This window comes from Vulpes lagopus, chromosome X (assembly GCF_018345385.1).
Source record: "Vulpes lagopus strain Blue_001 chromosome X, ASM1834538v1, whole genome shotgun sequence".
Taxonomy (NCBI): domain Eukaryota; kingdom Metazoa; phylum Chordata; class Mammalia; order Carnivora; family Canidae; genus Vulpes; species Vulpes lagopus.
The window spans coordinates 109,995,106-110,021,232 of NC_054848.1; the positions used below are offsets into that span (position 1 = coordinate 109,995,106).

At 38.9% G+C, this 26,127-nt stretch overlaps 1 long non-coding RNA gene across 1 annotated transcript in view; it reads left to right on the top strand.

Annotated features, from left to right (window-relative positions):
- Window positions 1-26,127, top strand: part of LOC121482877 — a 309,951-nt gene that overhangs the window by 99,942 nt on the left and 183,882 nt on the right. The window contains exons 4-5 of the long non-coding RNA XR_005985649.1: window positions 548-625; window positions 5,096-5,197. This is a non-coding gene — a long non-coding RNA (uncharacterized LOC121482877). The remainder of the gene's footprint in view (window positions 1-547; window positions 626-5,095; window positions 5,198-26,127) is intronic.

Genomic DNA, 26,127 nt, shown 5'->3' on the forward strand with positions numbered 1-26,127 from the left:
TGTGATGAACAATCCTTCAGGTTCACAATTGGAGTAAAAATGCTGCTTTAGAGAAACTTGCCATAGTAACTAAATTTCCATTGAGAAAACAGAATCATGAAAGGGCAACATTTCCTATGTAGTCTTATCCCTCAGATGCCCTTGGACTATATGGCACTTGCATATATTAGTGATGCAAATCTGGGAGAAGAACAAGACCAAGATGTTATGACCAAGACACTCAATTTGCATTGGAATGTCCCATGCAAACAGCACATCAGAACTCATGAAGTGGCATTTGGCTTGAACTCTTGGAAGGCATGCCAATCTACAAAGAATCCAAACGGCAAATGTTGGGATGAGAGCGGTCCATTGTTCTTCTCTAAATGCAACTTGATACTGAATCTGAAGAGATTGGAAAAAAGTATGAATTTGATCATTTAACTAAAGTCATTTCCTCTCTGTGGGCACCAGTGACCTCATCTATAATACAAGGGCATAAAACTTGGACATAGACCTTCCAACTCTAACATTCTGTCTTTCTGTTTGAATTTTTTTTTTTTTACAGGAGTGGGTTTAACACTTGTGTTGGAGGGAAACGAGAAAGCAACTTCTGAGTTGAGAGAGAGTTCTGAAAGAATCAAAGGTTCGAAGATAGACTTCACTGCATTTCCAGTTTTGTCCACTGTTTGTTGCCGTTTTTCTCTCAGGTTAAAAGACTAACAAAAGATACTATATGTCCCTGTGTGTTAGTGGGGTATTAAGCCAGTAATGAGAAAAGTGAGTTCTGGCTTTTGGACTCCTGTCTCCATCTCTGTCTTCCTTTTCTGGCCTCTGGTCATCTCATTGCCATCTTGCAAAGCTGCTGCAAGGATCAAATACATCATCATGTCTCCTAAACGCTTGCTGTTCAGAGGGCAGGGTGCTAGTGACATGAGGGCAAAGTGAATGCTGCATTACCAATTTTATTTATTTAACTTAACAAAAACTTATATAAAGCTAATTTTTGCCAGGTATTCTTCTAAGAGTTACAAATATTAACTCATTTAATTTTTATAACATGGATTATAAATTAGGACCTAATACCATCCCCTATTTTTACAGAGGAGGAAATCGAGGCACAGAGAGGTTAACTACATTGGCCTAAGGTCACACAGCTGGTAACAGCAGAAATTAAAACCCAAGCAGTGTGGGGCATCTGGCTGGCTCAGTTGGTGGAGCCTGTGATTCTTGATCTTGAGGTCATGAGTTCGAGCCCCATGTTGAAGGTAGCGATTACTTTAAAAAACTAAAAACTTTAAAAGCAAAACAAAACTAAAATCTGAGCAGTCTGGCTCCACAATCTATGCTTTGAACCTCTATGCTCATGGGATACCAAGTTGTCTGGTATAATTTCTCCATGTGCCTAACTCTGAAAGTGCAGTAGGTTTTGTGAATAACCTGCAGGCCTCAGCAATTGGACAGCCCCATGGCCTTCCCAGTCCTGACAACCTGATTTAGACCTAGATCCCAGGAATGTTACATTTCCCCAGTCCTGGGTTTACCACGGTCATACTCTTTCCACCCTTCACACACTGGGATTTTGTGTTCTCTGAGCTCTGTCCTATAGGTTTTCCTAAGTTCTCAGACTATCTACAGAATAGCAGATGTTCCTGTAAGCCTGTTGGTTTATTCAAATAGCCAGTAAATTGAATGAGGAAAGACAGTCACGTCAATAATAGCTTTTGTTTATTGAACAATTACTATGTGCTCGTGCACTGAGATAAACTCTTTGCATGCGTTATCTCATAATCCTCCCATTAAACTTATGAGATGGCTTCTGTTATTATCCTCATTTTACAGATGGAAAATGGCAAAGCTCACACAGGCTGAGTAACTAGCCCAAGGTCACACTTTTAAGTACCCGGTAGAGCCAGAATTTTGAATTGGGCCTTATCTGACCCAAAGCTCTTGGGTTTAGCAATTACTTTATACTGCCTCTATCATTTTTCTAGGACTATCCAGCCAATTCCACATGTACATTCTGCAGCTGTTTGTCCATGTGATTATTGATATGCTCCATTTTGCCTTATCGGGTCACAATTTTAATACAAGGATACCATTCTCCTATAATATCACAAACTGTTTTGGGATTATAAGGGAGTGTTTGCCTTGGCCATAACTGGGCACCCTGTGTAATGGATCTTCACAAGGGTCACCTTGTCTTAGAGAAGTTATGAAAAGAGACCGTGAGAGGATTTAACTAGGCCAAGGGGATGAGGACATGCCACATATCATACTCCTTGGATTTTTTGAAGGGGAAACTTGGGTCTGCTGTTGCAGTGGACCTGGATAGAAAGGGAATAAGAATGTCATGAATAAAATATAGGAATTGTTATTATAACAGATGGAAACATCTCTTGGGCTTGTGATTATACAATATTCTCCCCTTTTTTTCCTGTTTGGAGACTAAATGATTGCTGTTCTCAAATGTGGTTTGATTTTAAAGCAACTGAGATGATACTAAAGCTATGGATGATGCTAAAATTATCCATACAAGAAGGCTAAATTAACCAAACCATACTTTAAACCTCATTTGACTTTATTAATCTTTGCAACTCAAGTGACACTCCCAATCAGAAGGGATTCTCTGTGCCTTGGGTCTGACTCTAATTGCCAGTTAATAAAAATTCCAGTGTATCCTTAATCAGCCAATTAACTGACCTAACAATTATAATAGGGAGAGAAGGTGGGAGGGGTCGAGACTGGGAATAACAGATCCGCCAAGGTGGAGTAGAATTCTTCAGAGGTTAATGGTGGACACTCTTTAAAGTAAAAGGATTTTCTTCTACCTTGATAGGTTCCTGTTTTTCTTTCCTTTCTATCTTCCCTGATGTTTGTAATTGTTGGAACTCCTAATTGGCTGATTAGCTAATTACGAGAAGGGGTGGAGAATGGCTTAAAGATGTATAGAGTGTGTATTTTTTTTTTTTTAAAACATGGTTCTTTATTCTCTGAAAAAATATTTATATGAAAATAGTTCACTGCAGTTCATTACTATATGAAATTTAGAGCATCTTTTTAACTGTCACAGTTGCCTCCTAATTTATAAATCCCATAACCTTAACATGTAAAATTAGATTGAAATATAAGATAAAATATCTGACATTAGGGAAGCCAGTTTATTTTTTTACTTGAACATATGCATCTTCACAAAAATTTTAAATAATGGTAAAACAGAAACTGTCGTGATTCAAATACTATAATATTGGGGCAGAATTATGCTTTTATTTGTACGCTGAAAATTGTAGTACATCAGGAGTCCTGCAAAAAGTGTACAGGTAGGTAAAATGCTCTTCTAAATTATCATTTACCATTTTACAAATATTCTCAGAAGTTGATAAGAAAAACAGTTGAGGATAAAAAGAACCAATTTTGCTCCAAGAAACTCTCAGTTGCTGGGGTTTTCCTTGGCAGATGCAAGTACATTGTTTTTTTATATATTTGCTGACAGTAAATTATGGAAAGCTGCCAGAGGAAGGAATCTCAAGGTAGATCTGCTAAACCTGCTCAAGCCCCAATCCCAGAGTTGTAAAGCACTCTTTAAGATTTATGAATTATATGTAATAATTGAGTCCTTTCATCACTATCCGTCTAGACTTTTGTCACTGGGGCATGGAAAGAGAGCATTTTAGAATGGGAAGGAACCTTAGAGATCACCTACTTCTGCCTTCTGGTTGAACAGAAGAGGACTGAGTCCCAGAGAGAGGAAGAGACTTACCTAAGGTCTCAGGAAATGTTCTTGCTGAGCTGGGAGCAGGTCTCCAGATTCCCAGTCCTGTGTTGTTTCCTTTCTTTCTATTTTACCTTTAAAAAAAAAAAAAAGATACAGAAGGCCAGGGGGCAAATGCCAACCTCCATATTCTGTTATAATGCAAAATATGTTGCATTCCGAGGCTGGTTTCCTTCATATTTTAATCATTCCTCCATAGCCAACTCAGAAGGCATATGTCTTAGTTTTATTCTTCTGAGTCCCATCCCTCTTTCACTAATGCATTATTAACATGTCTTCTTCCTGTCCTGAAATGTTCTCAGGGGGAATAACTGGGTCCTGATTTTGGAGGTGGAAATGACTGTGGGATCTATTCCTTTTAGTCTGATGGCTAGGAAGTGCTGCCCTCTCAGTTCTCCCAAGATCCTGCCTAAAAGGATTGTTCAAAATAGTTCTCTTAGGCTGTTGTTAAGAAATTCCACTCGGCCCTGCAATGTATAGGTATCTTGATTTTTCTGTGTCTTTTCTGTTCAGAGGGAGAGGGTGTTTGTTTTTTTGTATTCTCAGCTTTTCGTTGTGTTTTGTTTTCAATCTTTAGGCTTTAAAATTTATTTGTGTAGAGACTTCTCTTATTTTTCTTACTGAGGGCTAGTTTCCCTTGAGCTTGTAAATTGCTTGTAAATCAAGATCTGATTAGGAAGTAATATATTCATCTGTAACTCCTGCATAAAAGTTATTCAAGTATTGTGACAAAATAAGTGTTGTTTACTTTATACATTTTCTGCAAATTCTAAAGATTTCGTCTAACTTAAAGGCTCTCATGGAATCTCGGGGATTGTGGCTTGCCCACTGAGAGTATAAAGGCTTGCTAAATTAAGTTGATTTGCCTGTGAAAGAAATGCTTCCATTATTCATGTCAGAAGCCTGTCACATCAAATTGAGGGAGTAGAGAAAACCCTTTTTTATCAACATTTAGAACCAAGAAAAACCAACCATTGAGGGCCTGAATTTCAATTGGGGAAAAAGTCAGGCTGAAAGCAGGGTTCAAAAAAAAAAAAAAAAAAAAGAAAGAAAAAAAGGGCTGGGTATTTGTCTAATGTTGAAAATCAGTAGAGGAGATTGATTTAACTTTGGCCGAAACTTTTTATATAGACAGACAGAATGAAACTTCTTAAAGCAGCAAGTAGTACATACAATCTTGGTGTCTTTCATGTGTAAACTTGTCAAAAGTAGTTAAGCTAATTCAAATTTAAATCTCCTTGAATTCCTATTCTTGGACACTTAATTTGTTTATTTTAAAGGATTTAGGAATGCATTTCTTGGGGGTTACTTTTCAAACGTCGATGAATGTATTTTGTTTTTCAGGGTTCAAGATTATAGGCTCTGGTGTGTGATTAGAAGTTATATTAATAAGAGAAGGAAGACAGGCTGGTCAAGGACCAGCCCCCCCGCCCTTGTTTGTATCAGGTATGTGGGCATTTGTCTCCCTGTGGATGTATTGTATACATGCACACACACACACACACACACACACACACACACACACACACCTAACTTCAAATGAAAAACAGGTCATTAAGAGAATAACAGAACTTGGAACAGTAAGGGGAGGACCATTTCCCAAGACAAAATATCCTCATGCAATTTTAGTTTAGGAGGATTCTCTCGTGTTTGCCAGGATAGTTGACTTTGTTAAATTTTAAGTTTTTGAAAGACAATTATAACATAGGAAAAATTATTTGATTATTTATGTGATGAAATCTGATTCTCACTTTTTTTTTTTTGCAATATTTGATTTCTGTTAGCCTATGCATTTCAAGTGGTTGCATGCCCCAGTGAAGTCAATCACAAGAACAAAGTTTCTTACTTTTGTGGAATTAATCCTTACCAGCCCTCCTTTACCTTGGATATGTCTCCAACATTATTATCCAAGTGATACTCTTCTAATAGCAATTTTTATCTGATTTACAAAAAACATCTTTTGGGCTACTAAAAAATGTTGAACATCATTTTCTGTATTTCTTAGATACATTTTTGCAGCTTTTAACCTAAATTTTGCACCAAGAAAATTGCTCCAAGAATAAAAAATAGGGCAGTTTAAACTGTTTGAAGGGATTCCTGCTTCCCGCCACCCCCCTTCTTAAAAAATGAGGCCTGAAATCCTGTTAACGAAGAGGACTGAATCTTTTTCTCTCTCTCTCTCTTTTTTTTTTTTTTTTTTTTTTGGTGGGAGGTTCGGCAGCACTTCAATCCTAAATTGAATTTTATGCTTAATTGATATTTGTGTCTAGTGGAAATAAGAGTTGGTTTGTGGTGCTCCTGTACAAAAGTAATTACTTCTCCGATTGACTGCAAATATGTGCAGGTTGTAGATGGGGGGGCAATGAATGAAATAGAGAGGCGATTGTACTGTGGAGGGCTGGAGAAGACAAGGATTAATGGTGAGCAGAATTGTAGTTTGGTGTTCTTTCAGGAACGTTACAATCTCTCTGAGAGTGAATGCGGCTAACGAGGAACCTATGGGGCAGAGGGCTGGAATGGGGTGGAGGCGGGGTGTGTGGGGGGTTGTGAACTGGTAAAAACAGAGAACCATGTCAAAGGAGGAATTGAATGTCTAACTTATGTGTATTTACAAAAGTACAAAACAAACAAAATAACAACAACAACAACAAAAACCTTTCTAATTTGACCTGTGCTTTTTTAGATCACGAAACCACCAGAGGTCATTGCTTATTGTGCAAAAAAACCAGCCCCTACTGGCTGGCTGTTTCCAACCATCAGAATATAGATTATTGTCTGGTGAAGCAATCGAAATGGGTATGCAACAGGCACTGAGGATGGCCCTAGTGAACTCCTCAAGTTTTACATTGGTTTTTCGTCTCAGGAGAGGTTATCGTTTTTTAGGCAATTTGCAAATGCTGAGAGTGTGGGTTTTTTTAGTGAATGCAATTTGAAATATGTAGAATCAGGAAATGATGGCTTGATAGAACTGGGAGATGTTTAGGAGTTGGATAGAGTTAACCAGGTCTTACAGATGAGAAAACTGGAACCTCAAGGGGAAAAGGAACAGAGTTAGCATCAGAACCTTGTTTTTTTCATCCCCAGGTCAATGAAATTCTCACTAGTTTATGCAGGACTAACAGGTGCAGTTTTCCTCCACTTGCCCAAAAATACTGAGATGGACCATATTAAATAGAATTCAAAGACCTCTGCAACTCCTAATCCCAGAGATAGCCATTTACAGCTAAGTGTATTTCTTCTGCACTCCTCTCCCCTAATACAAATATAAGCGTCATTATTTTACTTTGGGTTTTTCACATTTTCATGCTTGTTTCATATATATATATATATATATTTTTATATATAATGCATAATATTTTCTCCTCGTGATCCAGTAGATCTTCCAATGTATATTACTTTTAGTCAATATGATTATAATAATTAATACACATACATTATCAAAGCACATGGACATTGCAAAAAAAAAAAACCTCTGCAAAATCACATGCAACAGAAAATGAAACTCTCTCCACCTTCCCCAACTTTATAACCCTATTCCACTAAATTCTCACTAGTAGCTAGTGTATACCCTTCAAGCTCTAATCACAAAGTGCCCACATTTAAAATTTATTATAGCTAGGGGATCCCGGGGTGGCTCAGCGGTTTAGCACCTGCCTTGGGCCCAGGGTGTGATCCTGGAGTCCTGGGATCAAGTCCCACTTCGGGCTCCCTGCATGGAGCCTGCTTCTCCCTCTGCCTATGTTTCTGCCTCTCTCTCTCTCTCTCTCTCTGTGTGTGTCTTTCATGAATAAATAAACTCTTAAAAAATTATTATAGATAGGGATCAGACTTTGCACAGAACTCTGTAACTTGATTTTTTCACTCCATAACATCTTGTGAACTTTTTTTATGTGAGCACAAATAAATCCACCTTACCTTTTTAAGGGTTCCATAAAATTGAATTGTATTGATTCTGATGAAATTGAGTATCCTTTTGTTTCTTGATACTTTGTTGGTTTCTTTTTTTTTAATTTTATTTTTATTTTTTACTTTATTTTTTACTTTGTTGGTTTCTGCTGTGAACTCCCTGTTGATGGTTTTTCTGTTGCTATTTCAAAATTGATACATAGAAACTTTCTGCATTGTATAGCTAGTAACTGTCATAAACATTGCAAATATCTACTCCTGTTTGTCCTTTTTTTGCATATTTGTTTCTGGTGTCTTTTTAATTTCTATACAAAAGTTTTAAGTTTTGACATAAGCAAAGCTGTTAGGTTTTTCCTTGTTATTTCCTGGCCCTGATGTCAAGCAAAGAAAGACCTTCCAATCCATGATTAAAAACAAAACACAAAAATATCTCTCCTTTCTTCGGATACTTGCATGGTTTTAAGCCTAGGCAAGGTTCACAGTAATGATGTTAGATCTCATGTTCTCACCACACACACACATACACACACAGAGACACACACACACACAAACACTTGCACACACACACAGAGGTAACTGGGAGATGATGGATATGTTAATTAGTTTGTGGTCATCATTTCACAACATATACATATATCAAAATATCATATCACACATCTTAAATATATGCAACTTTTGTCAAAAAGAACTTTAAAAAATAGCACCGGTATTGAAGTAGGAAAGGCTATGTTTGAGTCATTGCTCTATGAATTTCCAGCTGTGTAAGCTTAGGCAGATCATTTTCCTCTCTGTGCCTTGATTTCCTCTCTGTGTCATCTGTAAAAAGGGCTTAAAAATAGAGTCATTCCAAGGATTAAACAAATTAATGATTGTAGGGCAGTGCCGATGACTCAGCGGTTTAGCGCTGCCTTCAGCCCAGGGCCTGATCCTGGAGACCTGGGATCCAGTCCCACATTAGGCTCCCTGCATGGAGCCTGCTTCTCCCTCTGCCTGTGTCTCTAACTCTCTCTCTCTCTCTCTCTCTCTCTCTCTCTGTGTGTCTCATGAGTAAATAAATAAAATCTTTAAAAAAAAATTAATGATTGTAAAGAGTCTAGCCCAATGCCTGGCACATAGTAAGTCCACAGTAAGTTACAGCTATTATACTTATTTAAGTCTGTGATAAATCTGTAATTTATTTTGTCTATATTTTGGAAAAAAATGGAATTCTGAGTGGAATTACATTAAGCTCATAGATGTTCTCTGAGACTAACATCTTTACCAAATTGAATACCCCATGCAAGATTTAGGTCTTTTTTGTGTACTTCTCTGGGACTTTATCATTTTCTTGGTATGGGTCTCATACTTTTCTTGTTATCTCTTTTTTTCCTGGGTATTTCATAATTTTTATTGTTTTTGAGAACGAGAGTAATTTTTATTGATATTGTGAATGAGATTTCTCTTTGTGTTACACCTACCAATAGGTTATTGTTGGTATGATGAAAAGTGACTGTTTTAATGCAAAGCTTATGATTGGCCCCCTTACTGAACCCTTTATTAATTCTAATAGTTTATTTTCTTATTATCATGTGTTCTCCCTTTTAAACATTTATTATTCATTTCCTTTTATTGTCTGATTGCATCAGATAAAAGATTGAGAACAATATGGAGGCAGTGACATCCTTGTCTTGGTTTTGGTTTTAATTTTTATAGAGCACTGACCTTTATCATGCTATTGCCTTGGTTTCTGATACTGTTGTTATTGATAAAGATGTTTCTATTCTTACATTTCCCAGGTTTTATAATCAGGAATGGCTATTGAAATTTATTAAATGTCTTTTTGTCACATAATGGGATGACCTTTTAATTTTTTTAAAGATTTTATTTATTTATTTATTTAGAGAGAACATGAGGGTAGTAAGGGGCATGGGGGCAAACAGACTCCCTGCTGAGTGCAGAGGCCCGATGTGAAGTGGGGTTGGATCCCAGGACCCTGAGATCATGACCTGAGTCAAAATCAAGAGTCGGATGCTTAACCAACTGAGCCATCCAAGTGCCCCATGATCTGTTTATTTATTTATTTTTAAAAATCTCATTAACCAGTTAATGCAATGAACTTATTTATGTTAAACTATTCTTACATTCCTAAATTAAAGACCTATTTGGTAATAGTGTATTGTTCTCTTATTGCACTACTGGCTTTGATTATATAAGCATTTACATTTGTGAGATTGGATTTGTATTATCTTTATCAGATTTTGTTTTGTTTTGTTTTGTTTTTAGATTTTATATATTGATTGATGAGAGACACAGAGACATAGGCAGAGGGAGAAGGAGGCTCCCTGTGGGGAGCCTGATGCAGGACTCAATCAGAGGACCCTGGGATTATGCCCTGAACCAAAGGCAGATGCTAAACCACTGAGCTACCCAGGTGCCCCTCTTCATCAGGTTTTGGCACAAGTGTTACAAAATCTTCCAAATTTATTGAATAAACTGTTTTCTACAATCTGGAATAATTTATATAACACAACAATTATCCATTTCCCAAACATTTGAAGAATGCAAGATTTAAAACAATTTTTTGGTGATAGATGGTTTGAATTCTTCTGTGATTATTGTTCTACTTTATAGTATTTGTTGCTTAAGTCGATTTTGCTAATTTATGGTTGCCCAGAAAATGGTCCATTTTATCTAGTTTTCAATGGCATAAAATTGTGCGTACTATTTTCTTTTACTTTGGAAAGTTTCTTCTGCATCCATTTTATCATTTCTTATAGTATATGGTTTTGTTTTGTTATCTAGTCACTTTGTTTTTCTAAAGGAAGTCATTGATTTTAGTAATCATATCTTTTATGTCTTTAAAGGAATATATTAGTTTCTGTTGAATTTAAACGGATTTTGTCACCATACTTTGTTCTGGCTTCCCAATTTGTTTTTCTAGTTCATTTTTAGTGGAATATGTAGCTTATGTACTTCCAGTGTTTCTTCTTTAACAGTAGAATAGTTTAAGGCTATCAGTTTTCCTCTGAGCCTGATTTTTATTGCATCTTATATATTTTGATCCTTTTCTATAGTCTTCATATTGTCTGTAATTCAGTTTTGATTTCCTCTGAATGGTTAAAAATTCACACTTACTTTTTAATACTAATTTCTTGTGTTACTTTTTAAATTGTGGTCAGGCAATATAGCATGTAAAGCTTTAGAGTTTTTAGCTTTTCTCTGAGGCTGATTAAAGTGTTCTAGGTGTTGTATCTTTTTCAGAAGTGTTCTAAGAATATTTGAGAAAACATTGTCTTCAGGATATAAAATTCTTTTTACATTAATTAAAAATAAGCTTACCCAATGCATAAACATTTATTTATTACATATTTACTTGACATCGTAAAATTCTGAGAGAGGCCTCTTAAAATTTCCCATACGATTATAGGTTTATGAATTAGCTATGTATTTCTAATATCTTCTTTGTAATTTTACCCTTAATTATTATGAAATATCCCTTTATGTCTCATTTAATCCTTTTGGCTTTATAGTCAACTTTGTCATTAATATGGCCTCCTGTGTCCATTTTATTTGCTTTTGTCTGGTATATCTTTTCCCATATTTTATTTTTTATTTATTTATTTATTTATTTATTTATTTATTTATTTATTTATTAGATGATGGGAGGGACAGAGGGAGAGTAGAGAGAAACTCTTAAGCAGGTTCTACACACAGTGTGGAGTGTAAGGCAGGGCTTAATCTCACAACCCTGTGATTATGACCCAAGCCAAAATCAAGAGCCAGACACCTAACCCAATGAGCCACTCAGGTGCCCCCTCTTATCTCTTATTTTAACGACTGTCCTTACTATATCAAATTACTTTAGGTATTCCTCTGGTGAACAATTGATAGCTAGATTTTAAAAATTATTTTACTTAGTCTGAGAGTTTTTGTGTTTCAATAAGGAAAATTGGCACATTTGCATCTATTGTAATAACTCCTTTGTTCCTATTCCTTCTATCTCTTAAAAAATATTTTCAGTTTAGTATGATTTTCTATTGTTTCCTTAATTTTATTTTCTCAATTTTGCTAGAGCAAACAAGTTTCATATTGTCCAGTTTTTTATTCTTTATTTAATTAAATGTTCTACTTCAAATTTCTGTTCTATCATTTTCCTTTAAATGATTAACAACATACTTGAACCTATATTTCTCCATTAATTAAAAAAGTTAAACAGTAATTTTGTCTCTCCTTCCCACTTCACCCGACATGATGAAAAATTTATCATACTTTTACTTTATTTCTTATTCCCTCTCTGTGGTATTGGATTAATCTGGAAAATGAGCTCTGGATTAGTATTGCACTTTCCCCTTATGTTATAACTCTATTTCAAGAAATATATTTTTAAAGGATTTTATTCATTTATTCATGAGAGACACAGAGAGAAAGAGAGGCAGAGACACAGGCAGAGGGAGAAGCAGGCTCCATGCAGGGAGCCCGGCGTGGGATTCGATCCCAGGTCTCCAGGATCAGGCCCTGGGCTGAAGACAGCGCTAAACTGCTGAGCCACCTGGGCTGCCGTCAAGAAATACTTTTTAACAGAGGCATTACACTTCCTGATCACGTGATTAAGAGTGATTTGTGTTTTAAGTTTACTGGTTTATTTGCTTATCACTATTTTTATTTTGTCTTTTGCTTTGAGGTATTTACTTATATTTGAGATCATATTAGCTAGACTTAATAGCTAGAATACATTTGTTGAGTAAATTTTTTTCAAAGATTTATAGAGACAGTGTGCACCTGCAAGCTGTGGGTAGCAGGCAAGGGATGGAAGGAGAGGAAGAGAGAGAATCTAAGCAGATTCCCCGCTGAGCATGGAGCCCACCCCGGGGCTCGATCCCCTGACACTGAGATCAACCCCTGAGCAGAAACCAAGAGTCAGATGTTTAGCTGACTGAGTCACCTAGGCACCCCTGTGAGTGAATTTTTGACCTGTTGCTGGGAACTTGGGTAAAACTTTTTATTATATTCACTTCATCTGTGTTAGAAACATTTTAAAATAAATTACAGACCTAATGCTGCTTTACCTGTACATAATTTCTATATGTTTTTTTTTAACAAAAAACATTTGTTTTCTGCACAAGTGCAGTGCCATTAGAGTTTTTGTTGTTATGACTAATGCTACTGTGAACATTTGTGTACGAGTTTTTGTGTGTGTGTGTGTGTGTACGAGTTTTTGTGTGAACATATGTTTGAATTCTCTTGGGTAGATACCTAGGAATAGAATTGCTGGGTTATATGGTACCTCTATGTTTAACCCTTCTAAGAACTACCAAGATGTTTTCCAAAGTTGCTGTACCATATTACATGCCACCACCAGTGTATGAATATTTGCATTTTTCCACATCCTCTATAACACTTGTAATTGTTGTCTTTTTAAAAAGATTTTATTATTTATTTGACAGAGAGAGAGTACAAGCAAGGAGAGGAGGAGAGGGAGGGCCCTGGGATCACCACCTGAGCTGAAGGCAGGCGCTTAACTGACTGAGCCACCCAGGCTCCCCTTAATTGTTGTCTTTTTGATTATAGCCATTCTAGTGAATGTGAAGTGGTATCTCATTGTGGTTTCAATTTCCATTTCCCTGATGACTAATGGTGTTGAGTGTCTTTTCATGTGCCTGTTGTTCATTTGTGTATCTTCTCTGGAGAAATATTTATTCAGATTCTTTGTCCATTATAAAAATTGGGTTATTTGTATTTTTATTACTGAGCTGTAATATTTTAATAAATACTAAATCTAAGTATTTCTGTTTTATTAACAGATTAACAATTAACAAAATATTTCGATTTTGAGAAGGTCTACTTTATTTATTTTTTCTTTTCTTACAGTATTGATGTCCAATGTAAGGAATCATTGCCTAATCCAAGGTCATGAAGATTTATATCTGTTTTCTTTGAAGAATTTTGCAGTTTTAGTTCTTCCATTGTGATCTTTTATCCATTTTTAAAAGATTATTTGTTTATTTGGGGGGGGTGAGAGAGAGAGCGCATGTGCACACAGGTGGGGTGAGGGGCAGAGGGGCAGAGACAGAGGGAGAAGCAGACTCCCCACTGAGAAGGGAGCCAAATGTAGAGCTCAAACCCAGAACCCTGGGATCATGACCTGAGCTGAAGTCAGATGCCCAACCAACCACCCAGGTGCCCCAATCTTTCATCCATTTGAGTACTTTCTGTATATGGTGTTAGGTAAGGACTCAACTTCATTCTTTTGCATGTGGATATCTAGTTGTCACAGCAATCTTTGTTGAAAAACAGTTCTTTTTCCTTTGATTGTCTTGCCACCCTTGTCAAAAAATCAATTGACCATGGACATAAGGGTTTATTTCTGGACTCTCAATTCCATTGATCCCCATATGTATCCTATGCCAGTACTATTCAGTGTTAACTCCTCTAGTTTTCTGGAATTGGAAAGTGTGAGTTCTTCAACTTTGTTCTTTTTAAAGATTATTGTAGCTATTCTGAATTCCTTCTATTTCCATATGAATTTTAGGATCAGATTTAGATTCTCTGCAAAAAAAAGCCAGTGGGGATTTTTGGTGGAGACTGTGTTGAATTTGCAGATCAATATGAGGAGTATTGTCAGCTCAATAATACTAAATTTCCCAATCCATGAACAGGGGATGTCTTTTTATTCATTTAGGTCTCCTTTGATTTCATTCAATGATTTCTAGTGGACATGTCTTGCACTTCTTTTGTTAAATGTCTAACTATTTTTTGATGCTATTATAAATGGAATTGTTTTCTTAATTTTATTTTTGGATTGTTCATTGCAAGAATGTTTGTATGTTGATTTGTATCATACAAGATTTCTAAACTCATTATTAGCTCTAGTAGCTTTTTGGTGGATTCTTCATGGCTTTTTCTATGCGAGATCATGTTATCTGCCAATAGAGATGGTTTTAACTCTCCCTTCCCAGTCTGGATGCCTTTTATATCCTTTTCTGGTCTAATTGCCTCCACTAGAATTTTACTAGAAGATTGAATAGAACTGGTGAGAGCAGACAACCTTGCCCTGTGTTGTGATCTTAGGGAGAAGGAATTCAGTCCTTCACCATTAAGTATGATGTTAGCTGTGAGTATTTCCCCTTCATTTAATGGAAAATTCTTTTTCTCCACTTTAGATATGCAAGTACAGACCGTTAAGTTTGAGAAACACTTGTAACTTTGTGACTCTATGCTTGCTCATGATAAGATTGCAAGCAGCGCAGAGAAGGACAAAGCACAAGACTTGAGATGCTAAGCATCCCTGTGATGCTTTCCTCACATCACTCACACATGTAGAAAATGGGACCAAAAAAAAAGTGTTTTTTTTTTAAGCATTCACTCTCTAAGGCAATAAAAGTGTCATTCTTTCCCCTAACCTTGCCATTAAAGAGTTCCACGATTTTTATGGCCATCCCACAGAGGAACAAATTTCCAAATTTGAGAAAAAGGAGGAAAAATAATTGTTTGTCTCATATATTTCTTCATCTCTGTGAGGTCTTCCAAAATGGCTTTTAAAAAAATCCCACCCTCTTTTGAAAGTGCTAACCCCCACTTTAGAACAGCATACTTTAGCTAGTGAAACTATATCACCTATTCCAACCCATGAGACATTTATTAAAAGAAAAAAATTAAAGCACCATCTCTTGCAAACCCCAACAAGTCATACTAAATATTCAGTGCAGGCAAACAACTCCCAGAAAAAACCAAGAGACTTTCATTTTCCTTGAAGGGTTTACATCCTCGAAAGCCATTTTGCTTCTTTAGCCTGGTGTCCTAGCAGACTAGCCATGAGCTTGTAGGTGGAACAGTTTCTGGTGCCTCCCTCTGGTCTTTCTTTTCTTGTATTTCTAAAGCCTATCTTCCTTCATCTGATTTTTTCCTTAACTATAAAATTGTTGTTCTCTTTGTCCAAGAAAGCAAATACCAGTCTCATTATTCTGCAGTTTCCCCCTTTATAAAAGGAGATCAAGGCCAGTCATCATTCAACTCAAGACAATTGCTGCTGTGAGGAAATGTAAGGACCAGGCTTCCCAGAGCCTCCAAATCTCTAAGAGAAGTGAGAATACATCTTTTTACTGGTTATTTGTCCATTTAAAAATTTTGACAAATTTTAATTTTTCAATCTGCCAGAGGCCATGTATAATCTCTAGTCCAGGTCCAAGTGGAAAAGGCTCAATTATCTTTTAAAGTGAATTTAAAAGTAAGTTAAAAATTCTATATTTACTCATATATTTTCCATTTCAAGTATCCTTCATTCCTTTGTGTACATCCAGATTTCCATCTGGTAACATTTTCTTTCTGCCTAAAAGACTTCCTTTAACATTTCCTGTATTCCAGTTCTTCTGGTAATGAATTCCTTCAGCTTTTGGATACATGAAAAAAGTCTTATTTTAAAACGATTTTATTTTGAACAATTTCAGACATATAGAGAAGTAGAGTGAATAGCTCAATGAACACTCATATACCATCATCTAGATTTAACAGTTGTAATAATTTCAGTATAGTTGCTTAATCTATTTTTGAAATATTTCAAAATAAATTACATACATCATATTTCACCCCTGCATATTTTTACACGCATCACTAACAAAAAGGACATTTTTTCTCCCCTGCCGTTATCACATCTAACAAAATTAACAATAATTCCCTAATATCCTTTAACGTCTAGGGTGCATATAAATTTCCCTGATTGTACCAAAAATGAGTTTTTATAGCTGGTTTATTCAAACCAGATTCCAATCAAGGGTCATTTGGTGGTTATAGCTTTTAAGTCTCTTTTAATCTAGAACAGTCCTGCTGTCTCTCCACCTTTCTCCCCCCATGTGTGATATTGTGATTTATAATAAGGAATATATAGTCGGTCTTCGTCTCTGTTTCTGGCACAGCGCTCCTAAAAACCCTTGGGATTTCCAAAGCAAGAGCAAAAAGGTGTCTTTTGTTATGTTAATAAGGTGACTTTTGGAAAGCACCTAAGGATGGAGACCGGTTGTCATGGGAACCAACCACGTGATTAGAGAGTCGGAACTTTCATTCCCACCCCCCACACCTCCAGGGAGGGGAGAGAGGCTGGAGGTTGGATCAGTCACCAATGGCCAATGATTTAATCAATCTTGCCTATGTAATGAAGCCTCCATAAAAACTCACAAGGACTGGATTTGGAGAACTTCCAGGTTGTTGGAGATCCGAGGAGAGTGGCATGCCTGGAGAGGGCATGGAAACTCTGTGCCCTTTCCCAGACCTTGCCCTATGCATTTCTTCTATCCAGCTATTCCTGAGTTATATCCTTTTGTAATAACCTAGTGACCTAGTAAGTAATATGTTTCTCTAAATTCTGAGAGCTGCTCTGGGAAATTGATCAAGCCCAAGATGGGGGTCATGGGAACATTTGATTGATATAGCCAGTTGGTCAAGTACTGGTAACAACTGTAGGGATGGGGATGGTCTTGTAGGACTGAACCCTTAACCTGTGATATCTGATCCTATTTCTGGGTAAATAGTGTCAGAATTGAGTTTAATATAGCACACCCAGTGGTGTTTGGAGAGTTGCTTATAGGATGTGTGGGTGAACCTCCCATCCCACATATGCATTTAGTGAGCAGAACACAAAAGACCGTACATAACATTGATTTCTTTCAGATACCAAGTCAGCTGCCCTGTGGAATGCCCCACTTTCTGAGTTTTTCTCATTGTTTCCTCATGGTGTTGTTTAACTTGTTATTTTTTAAAAAAGATTTTATTTATTTATTTGAGAGAGAGAGAGAGAGAGTGAGTGAGGACAAGTTGGAGGAGAGGCAGCAGGGAAAGGGAGAGGGAGAGAATGCCAAGCAGACTCCCTGATGAGTATGGAGCCTGATGTGGAACTCGATCCCGTAATCCTGAGATCATGACTTGAGCTAAAATCAAGAGTTGGACACCCAACTGACTGAGCCACCTAGGCACCCCTAACTTGTTATTTTATCCCCTGTATTTCATAAAAAAACTATATTAGAACTAAGGGCTTGATCTGGTTCTGGTTAAATATTTTTCTGCATGAGTAATTCAGAGGTTATGGTGTACACATCAAGGGGCACATAGTAAATGGCTCATAAGTACCACTATCAATGATAACAAGATTGAACAGTGGATTTAGGTGGTGACAGACTAATTCTTCCATTGTAACATTTTCTTCCTAGTGATTAACACAATCAGTGGAGTGATACTTTGGCATCATGGGAATATCCAGTTTTCCATCAGTAATTTACCCCAGTGGTTTATAAATCCATTGATTTTGGCTTGAATCTATTATTTCATTATGGCCAGGAAAATGGTGATATTTTTATTTCTATCATTCCTTCTTCAGTTATTAGTTGACAGTCTTCTGGAAGAATTTTTCCTCATTGACTGTGTCTGTTAGGTTTTTTTTTTTTTAATGCTCATTTTTATTAGAAAGGGTCTAAATTGTTCAGTATTGTTGACGTCAGGAGACCCAGGTGGGGGTAAGCTGACAGGTGGTTAGTGGACAAAAGTGAGTCTTTCTCTCACTCAAAAGTGAGTCCAGTTGTAACTAGATTACTTTGAGTACAGAGGGGGAAGATTGAGAGCCCTATAGACAGCATCCTTGATCTGCCTTGATCTTCCCATTGGAGGCCTCCTGTCAGAAAGGTAGATGCCAACTCTTAAGCTTTCCACTGTGCTTAAAGGTGACCAGCTGGTGTTTTATTTCTTCCCATGCACAGAGAAGTACAACTACTTCTTTTCATTTGCCCACTATGGCTTGATTTGTTTAGGCACTATGTAAAGTGCTTTGTGTTCACTGACTCAACGAACAGTCACAACAACACTTTGAGGTAACTATTATTTCCACTTTAGAGATGATGTAATTGGCGCTCTGATGGTTTAATTAACTTGCCTAGGATCATATAGCCAATAAATAGAACTGGGACTCAAACCCATGTCTGTAAGACTCCAAAGTCTATGCTCTTAATTAATTGACTCTGTAAGATTTGGGGGAAGGAAAAGACCATGACAGAAGAACCAAACCTATACTTGTTTCTTTTTAAAAAAATATTATTAAAGTGTAGTTGACATAGAATGTTATATTGATTTCAGATGCACGCTTGTTTCTTTTGAGGGAAGTTCACTGGCTTGTAGTTTCTTACTTGGGAAAGAACATGGAACAGTGAAGGGAGCCAGCAATTGGATCTTAGTTATTTTTGTTAAGACATTTAGTTGTGAGAGCAAACTACATTAGAATGGACATCAGAATCCATGGAACAGTTTGACCAACTCACCCACAGCAATAACTTGATTCAGAGAATTGAGTGCAAATGAGATTCTCTGTCATTAATTAAAGCAGTATATGGCCAGACTCATCCTCTCTTGATGAGAGTGAGAGCCACTCACTCTCTCTTCCTGACAGAAATCATGGCTGTTAAGAGTGTGCTAGACAATTACATCCTCTGATTTTCACTGATTTTCTCCTTACTTCTGGCTTTAAAAGTTTTCAAGAAGGACTCTGATAGATTCAGCTTGCTATAAGTGTACAACCATGTTAGATTGTAGTGACTTCCATGGGAACTACATATTTAGATTAAGGGGAGGAGTGATTCTCTAAATCCAAGGTGGGGGTTACTGGTCCTAGCAGGGAAGGTACTATTTATTTATTTATTTATTTTTATTTATTTATTTATATTTTTTCTAAGGTACTATTTAAAAATAAATAGTAGCTGAGGTCAAAGGGGGAAAAAGTCAGCCTTCTTGGGCAAAGAGATGACAAAAAAAAAAAAACTTCTTTCTTTAAGACTTTGCATCGAGTGACTAGGGAAGGGGAAGGAATGAGTGTTGTGCCGAGAAACTAGAAGCCAAAGGGCACCTGGACAGCTCAGTCAGTTGAGTGTCCAACCCTTGATTTCTTCTTAGGTCATGACCTCAGGGTTGTGGATTTGAGCCGCATGTCAGGCTCTATACTCAGTGGGGAGTCTGCTTGGAATTCTCCCTCCCCCTCCTATTCCTTAACTGGCTCGCATGCATGTGCATGTGTGTATGCACACACACATGCTCTCTCTCTCTCTCTCTCAATATAAAAAAAAACTAGAGGTCAAGCCATACCTTCACTCATGGGACCTGAGAGTTTATTTCATTTTCCCAATAGTCTCAGTCTGGTAAGTGAAGTCATCATTATCTCCATGTAATAAAGCCTTCCCAGTCTTCTTGGGCAACGAGATGACAGTGGAGACTTCAGCTTTTTTGTGTTTTTAAGACTTCTTCAGTTTTTAAGTGACTTGCAACCATCCGGTGGGAGAGGTGGGATTTGAATGTGACTCTGTGTAAACTATGTGCTTAATTGTATCCCTAAAGTATGTTCTGAATGAATCAGTGAGTTTCTGGCCTCGGGAAAGTCATCTCTGCCCTAAATGAGACTTTACTTCCTATTTGTGTGCTTTTTAGTAAGGAGTGTGAAGTATGAGATACAGACCTTTATTTTCTTTTAAGAGTACTGTGGTGGCCACAAAAGACACCTCTCAGATCTCTGACTTCAAGGAGCCTGATTGAATGATGATCTCAGTCGCTAAACTCTGTAATCCTCCACTGCTTTGCATGAGACCAATTTTCCCATGGGCTACTCCCAACCAATGACTGAATTTACCAAGGATACTAAAGCAGACCCACTTTTGGGAGATACAGAACTCCTCTAAAGGGTGACTTTGGCTCCAGAACTTTCTGTTGGTCTTGTTGGAATTTTATTAGAAAATTAGTGTAAGACTTTTCATACTCAACCTTCCTTCCTTCCCTCTACAGTGTTAGATAGGTATTACTGTCTGACAACTCTTGAGCCTCTTCTGGCTCTCTCCATACACATGGTGTATTTTCCCTTGTATATATTTTCTTCAATAAATCCCTCTTGGTATCTTCTCCTTCTTGGTGGACCCAGACTAACAAATACCTATTTCCTGTTGCATTGAGACTTCTCCAAGTAAATAATATCTGGAAAAAGCCAATTAAATAAATGGATAATGCAAAAGATAGACTGCCAGAATGGAACTGTTGAAGAAAGACAAATGGCCAGTTTATTGTATGCTTTGAATAACAATTTTTTTCAGGTGATGGTGCAATTATAATTTGGTTATGGGTACTAAATTAATATGCATGTTAGCAACTCCCAAAAAATAGTTTCATTAAAACACTTATTTGAAAATTGGAACAAATATAATACCTCTGGGTTTGCACAAATCAGAAGAAACATGAATGCCTCTTGGTTGGCACCAATTCTGGAAAGATTAAAGATGAGCAAAGGCCAGAACTTTCTAAGTAAGGATATAGAGAATTATTTTTCATGGTTAAAAGAGTTCCACAATAAAAGACACTTTTCTCTCTTCTGGGTTAAAGAAAGTAACTGTGTGTTTAGACTTTAAGACTGGATTCTAAGTATTATTACAACTTCTAGGCAGCTGTAAGGTGAGGTTTTGGAAAGAAGAAGAGGGAAAGGGGAAGGAAAATGTAATATAAATGTCTGATGGTGTATTTGGAAAGGATCTGAACATCAAATACTCTACCTACATGAATTGGTAACATTCAGATTTTAAAAGCTTATTATAAAATCACCTTAAATTTCTCAGTAGCCACATGTAACAAAGATATACTTGTTCCCAGATACTTAACATTTTAAATATTCATAGAAAATGAAATCATGAAATGTTAATTGAGTGCCCTACTGTGTGCATAAGAGTTTGCAAGGAAGCAGGAATATTGCAGAGAACAAGATAGATACAGAAAGATGTTTGTGTGACATTCTTTACTTGTCCATGGCCCTGCTGTGCTATTTCTGTACTTAAGAAAAATGGAAGTTCGCAGTAGAAATGTTCAATTAACTGTTAAACACCTTCGCCAATTAAGATATCATTTCCAAATCTGATGGATGAGTTCAAAATATCCAATTCATTCTAATCATCAGGCGGAAGAACAGTCCTACCCTCAAGGAGAAAAGAGCAGATAAACATGTAAATGAACTCACAAATCTTTTAGAAGTACTCTGCCTGGAATGACCGAATATTAATTTACAAAGTTTCCATCTGTTAAGTGATGAGCTGAATTATAGTGAGCAATGCGACATTCAATGATAATATAGTTATATTTTATTTTGTAGCATATTTAATAAATACTAGATTATAAGTGTAAAACACTGAGGGCATAGCTAGAATAAGAAAAACTCTGTTGAATGTCCATCCAAGGACTAAGTTCTATAGCTAGCATAAGCCTTTGCAAGAACCACAATTGCTCATCCAAGTCTTTTTTTCTATGTGGTGTTTGCTTTTCTTCCCTTATAGTGTCTCTATTCATATGCAGAGTATAATCTTAGAACTTAAGTTATAAACTACCAATGCCAGAAAAAGCTTTCCCCGACACTTAACCCTTGCGGATGACAATAAGGACTACACCGTGAGGACTTCCCAACTACAGGGAGCATAAATGACCGAGAGTCCCAGCTGCCATGCTATGGAATCCATCTCCAGGTTTGCATCCAAGCCATGTTTTCCTGGGGTGCTCCCTGTGAACGATTCAAACATTAGGATGACTAAGGTAGACTTGCTCCTGGGACACGTGGCTCTTCTTAGTGACTTTGGTTTAAGGAGTCCCCACAATAGCTTTGTGACATCCCTTAGGCTGCACGGCAGTCTAGGGTGCTACCACCCAATCTTTTCTCCCTCTTTTCTTCATTCATGTCAGACTTGTATCATGGTCTGATGACTATCCCTGTGTTTATCTGGCTTCCTGCCTGTATTCTCTCATGTAAGCATTCCCTTTAATATAATCCTTGCTCCCTTAATCCTGTCTTGGCCTCACTTTTCAGAAGGCTTGAACTAATGCAACCCTCCCTTCTCTGAGGTACCTCTACAATTGTCCTTATTTTAGTCTTGAGTGGACACTTATTTCTTGTTTTCACATCTGTCTTCCATATTCTATTGTAACCTCCTTGAAGGTAGGGTTTATTATGTCTCATTTATGATTTTATTCTTGGTGTTTAGCATGTTTTAGGTACATTATCAATATTTGTCAGGTGAGTGGTGGATGAACGTATGAAGACAGAAGAGTTGTGAGGAGCCACTCAGAAAGATGTGATTTCAGATCTTGAATTTGCTGCTTTAGTAGTCATGCAACCTTGAGCAAGTACATTCTACCTCTTTTTCCTAATCTACTTTCTGTTTCTATGGATTTGCTATTCTGGACATTTCGTATATACCTTACATATTTGGCTTTTTTCATGTAGCATGATACAGTCATTCTTTTTTTTTTTAAAGATTTATTTATTTGAGATAGAGAAAGAAATAAAAAAAGGGTACATGTGAATGTGAGTGGGGAGAGGGACAGAGGAGAAGGAGAGAGAGAGAGAGAGAGAATCTCATGCAGACTCCCCTGAGTAAGGGACCCAATTCAGGGCTCGATCTCATGACCCTGAGATCATGACCTGAGGTTAAATTAAGAGTTGGACGCCGGAGGGAGGGGCAAGATGGCGGCGGAGTAGGGTCTCCAGGTCACCTGTCCTCAACAAATTACCTAGAAAACCATCCAATCATCCTGAAAATCTACGAATTCGGCCTGAGATTTAAAGAGAGACCAGCTGGAACGCTACAGTGAGAAGAGTTCGCGCTTCCATCAAGGTAGGAAGATGGGGAAAAAGAAATAAAGAAACAAAAGGACTCCGAGGGGGAGGGGCCCCGCGAGGAGCCGGGCTGAGGCCGGGGCGAGTGTCCCCAGGACAGGAGAGCCCCGTCCCGGAGGAGCAGGAGCTGCACCAACCTTCCCCGCGGAAAGGCCTCCCGGGGAATTGGAGCAGGATCCCCAGAAAGGCGGGGACGCCCTCGGGCTCCCTGGGACAGTAACAGAGGAACTGCGCCCCGGGAGATGCGCCGAGCTCCCTAAGGGCTGCAGCGCTCGGCGGGACCCGGAGCAGCTCGGAGGGGCTCGGGCGGCGGCTCCGCGGAGGGGGCTGCGGGGCTCCGGGAACAGCTCAGCGGCGGCGGCTCGGGCGGAGGAAGAAGCTCCGCGCGGAGGGGGCTGCGCGGCTCCGGGAACAGCTCGGAGGGGCTCGGGCGGCGGCTCCGCGGAGGGGGCTGCGGGGCTCCGGGAGCAGCTCGGAAGGGCTCGGGCGGCGGCTCCGCGGAGGGGGCTGCGGGGCTCCGGGAACAGCTCAGCGGCGGCGGCTCGCACAGAGGAAGAAGCTCCGCGCGGAGGGGGCGGCGCGACTCTGGGAACAGCTCGGACGGCAGCTCCGCGGAGGGGGCTGCGCGGCTCCGAGAGCAGCTCAGCGGCGGCGGCTCGGGCGGAGGAAGAAGCTCCGGGCAGAGGGGGCGGTGCGGCTCCGGGAACAGTTCGGACGGCAGCTCCGCGGAGGGGGCTGCGCGGTTCCGGGAGCAGCTTGGGCGGCGGCTCGGGCGGAGGAAGAAGCTCCACGCGGAGGGGGCGGCGCGGCCCCAGGAACAGCTCGGAGGGGCTCGGGCGGCGGCTCCGCGGAGGGGGCTGCACCGCCAGGAGCGCGAATCCACCAGCGCAGGCCCCGGAGCACAGGGCGCCGGGACACAGCCCAGGATCCGGCCTCCCCCGGGACAGGCAGAGGCCGGGAGGGCCCAGGACAGCGAGGACGCTCCTGCCTGGAACTGAGCAGATCAGCGGCCCCGCCCGGGAGCCCCCAGGCCCTGCAGACGGAGAGCCCCGGAGCTACTGCGGGAGCTGACTCCAGGGTCCCAGAGCTGCCCCCGCCACTGTGGCTTCCTCCCGGGGCCTCACGGGGTCAACAACCCCCACTGAGCCCTGCACCAGGCAGGGGCAGAGCAGCTCCCCCAAGTGCTCACACCTGAGAATCAGCACAGCAGGCCCCTCCCCCAGAAGACCAGCGAGACGGACCAGTTCCAAGGGAAGTCAAGGGACTTAAAGTACACAGAATCGGAAGATACTCCCCCGTGGTTTTTTTTTTTTTGTTTGTTTGTTTTGTTTTTGTTTTTGTTTTTTTGTTTTGTTTTGTGCTTTTTTAATCTTTCTTCTTGATTTCTGATTGCTTCCCCCACCCCACCCCACCCCCTTTTTTTTTCTTTTTTCTCCTTTCTTTCTTTTTCTTTCTTTTTCTTCTCTTTTTCCCCTTTTTTTCCTTCTTTCTCTTTTTTCTTTTTCTCTTTTCTTTCCTTCTCTCTCTTTTTCTCCTTTTCCCAATACAACTTGTTTTTGGCCACTCTGCACTGAGCAAAATGACTAGAAGGAAAACCTCACCTCAAAAAAAAGAATCAGAAACAGCCCACTCTCCCACAGAGTTACAAAATATGGATTACAATTCAATATCAGAAAGCCAATTCAGAAGCACTATTTTACAGCTACTGGTGGCTCTAGAAAAAACCATAAAGGACTCGAGACTTCATGACTGCAGAATTTAGATCCAATCAGGCAGAAATTAAAAATCAATTAAATGAGATGCAATCCAAGCTAGAAGTCCTAACGACGAGGCTTAACGAGGTGGAAGAACGAGGGAGTGGCATAGAAGACAAGTTGATGGCAAAGAGGGAAACTGAGGAAAAAAGAGACAAGCAATTAAAAGATCATGAGAATAGATTAAGGGAAATAAATGACAGCCTGAGGAAGAAAAACCTACGTTTAATTGGGGTTCCTGAGGGCGCCAAAAGGGCCAGAGGGCCAGAATATGTATTTGAACAAAGCCTAGCTGAAAACTTTCCTAATCTGGGAAGGGAAACAGGCATTCAGATCCAGGAAATAGAGAGATCCCCCCCTAAAATCAACAAAAACCGTTCAACACCTCGACATTTAATAGTGAAGCTTGCAAATTCCAAAGATAAGGAGAAGATCCTTAAAGCAGCAAGAGAAAAAAAGTCCCTGACTTTTATGGGGAGGAGTATTAGGGTAACAGCAGACCTCTCCACAGAGACCTGGCAGGCCAGAAAGGGCTGGCAGGATATATTCAGGGTCCTAAATGAAAAGAACATGCAACCAAGAATACTTTATCCAGCAAGGCTTTCATTCAAAATGGAAGGAGAGATAAAGAGCTTCCAAGACAGGCAGGAACTGAAAGAATATGTAACCTCCAAACCAGCTCTGCAAGAAATTTTAAGGGGGACTCTTAAAATTCCCCTTTAAGAAGAAGTTCAGTGGAACAATCCACAAAAACAAGGACTGAATAGATATGATGACACTAAACTCATATCTATCAATAGTAACTCTGAACGTGAACGGGCTTAATGACCCCATCAAAAGGCGCAGGGTTTCAGACTGGATAAAAAAGCAGGACCCATCTATCTGCTGTCTACAAGAGACTCATTTTAGACAGAAGGACACCTACAACCTGAAAATAAAAGGTTGGAGAACCATTTACCATTCAAATGGTCCTCAAAAGAAAGCAGGGGTTGCCATCCTTATATCAGATAAATTAAAATTTACCCCAAAGACTATAGTGAGAGATGAAGAGGGACACTATCTCATACCCAAAGGAT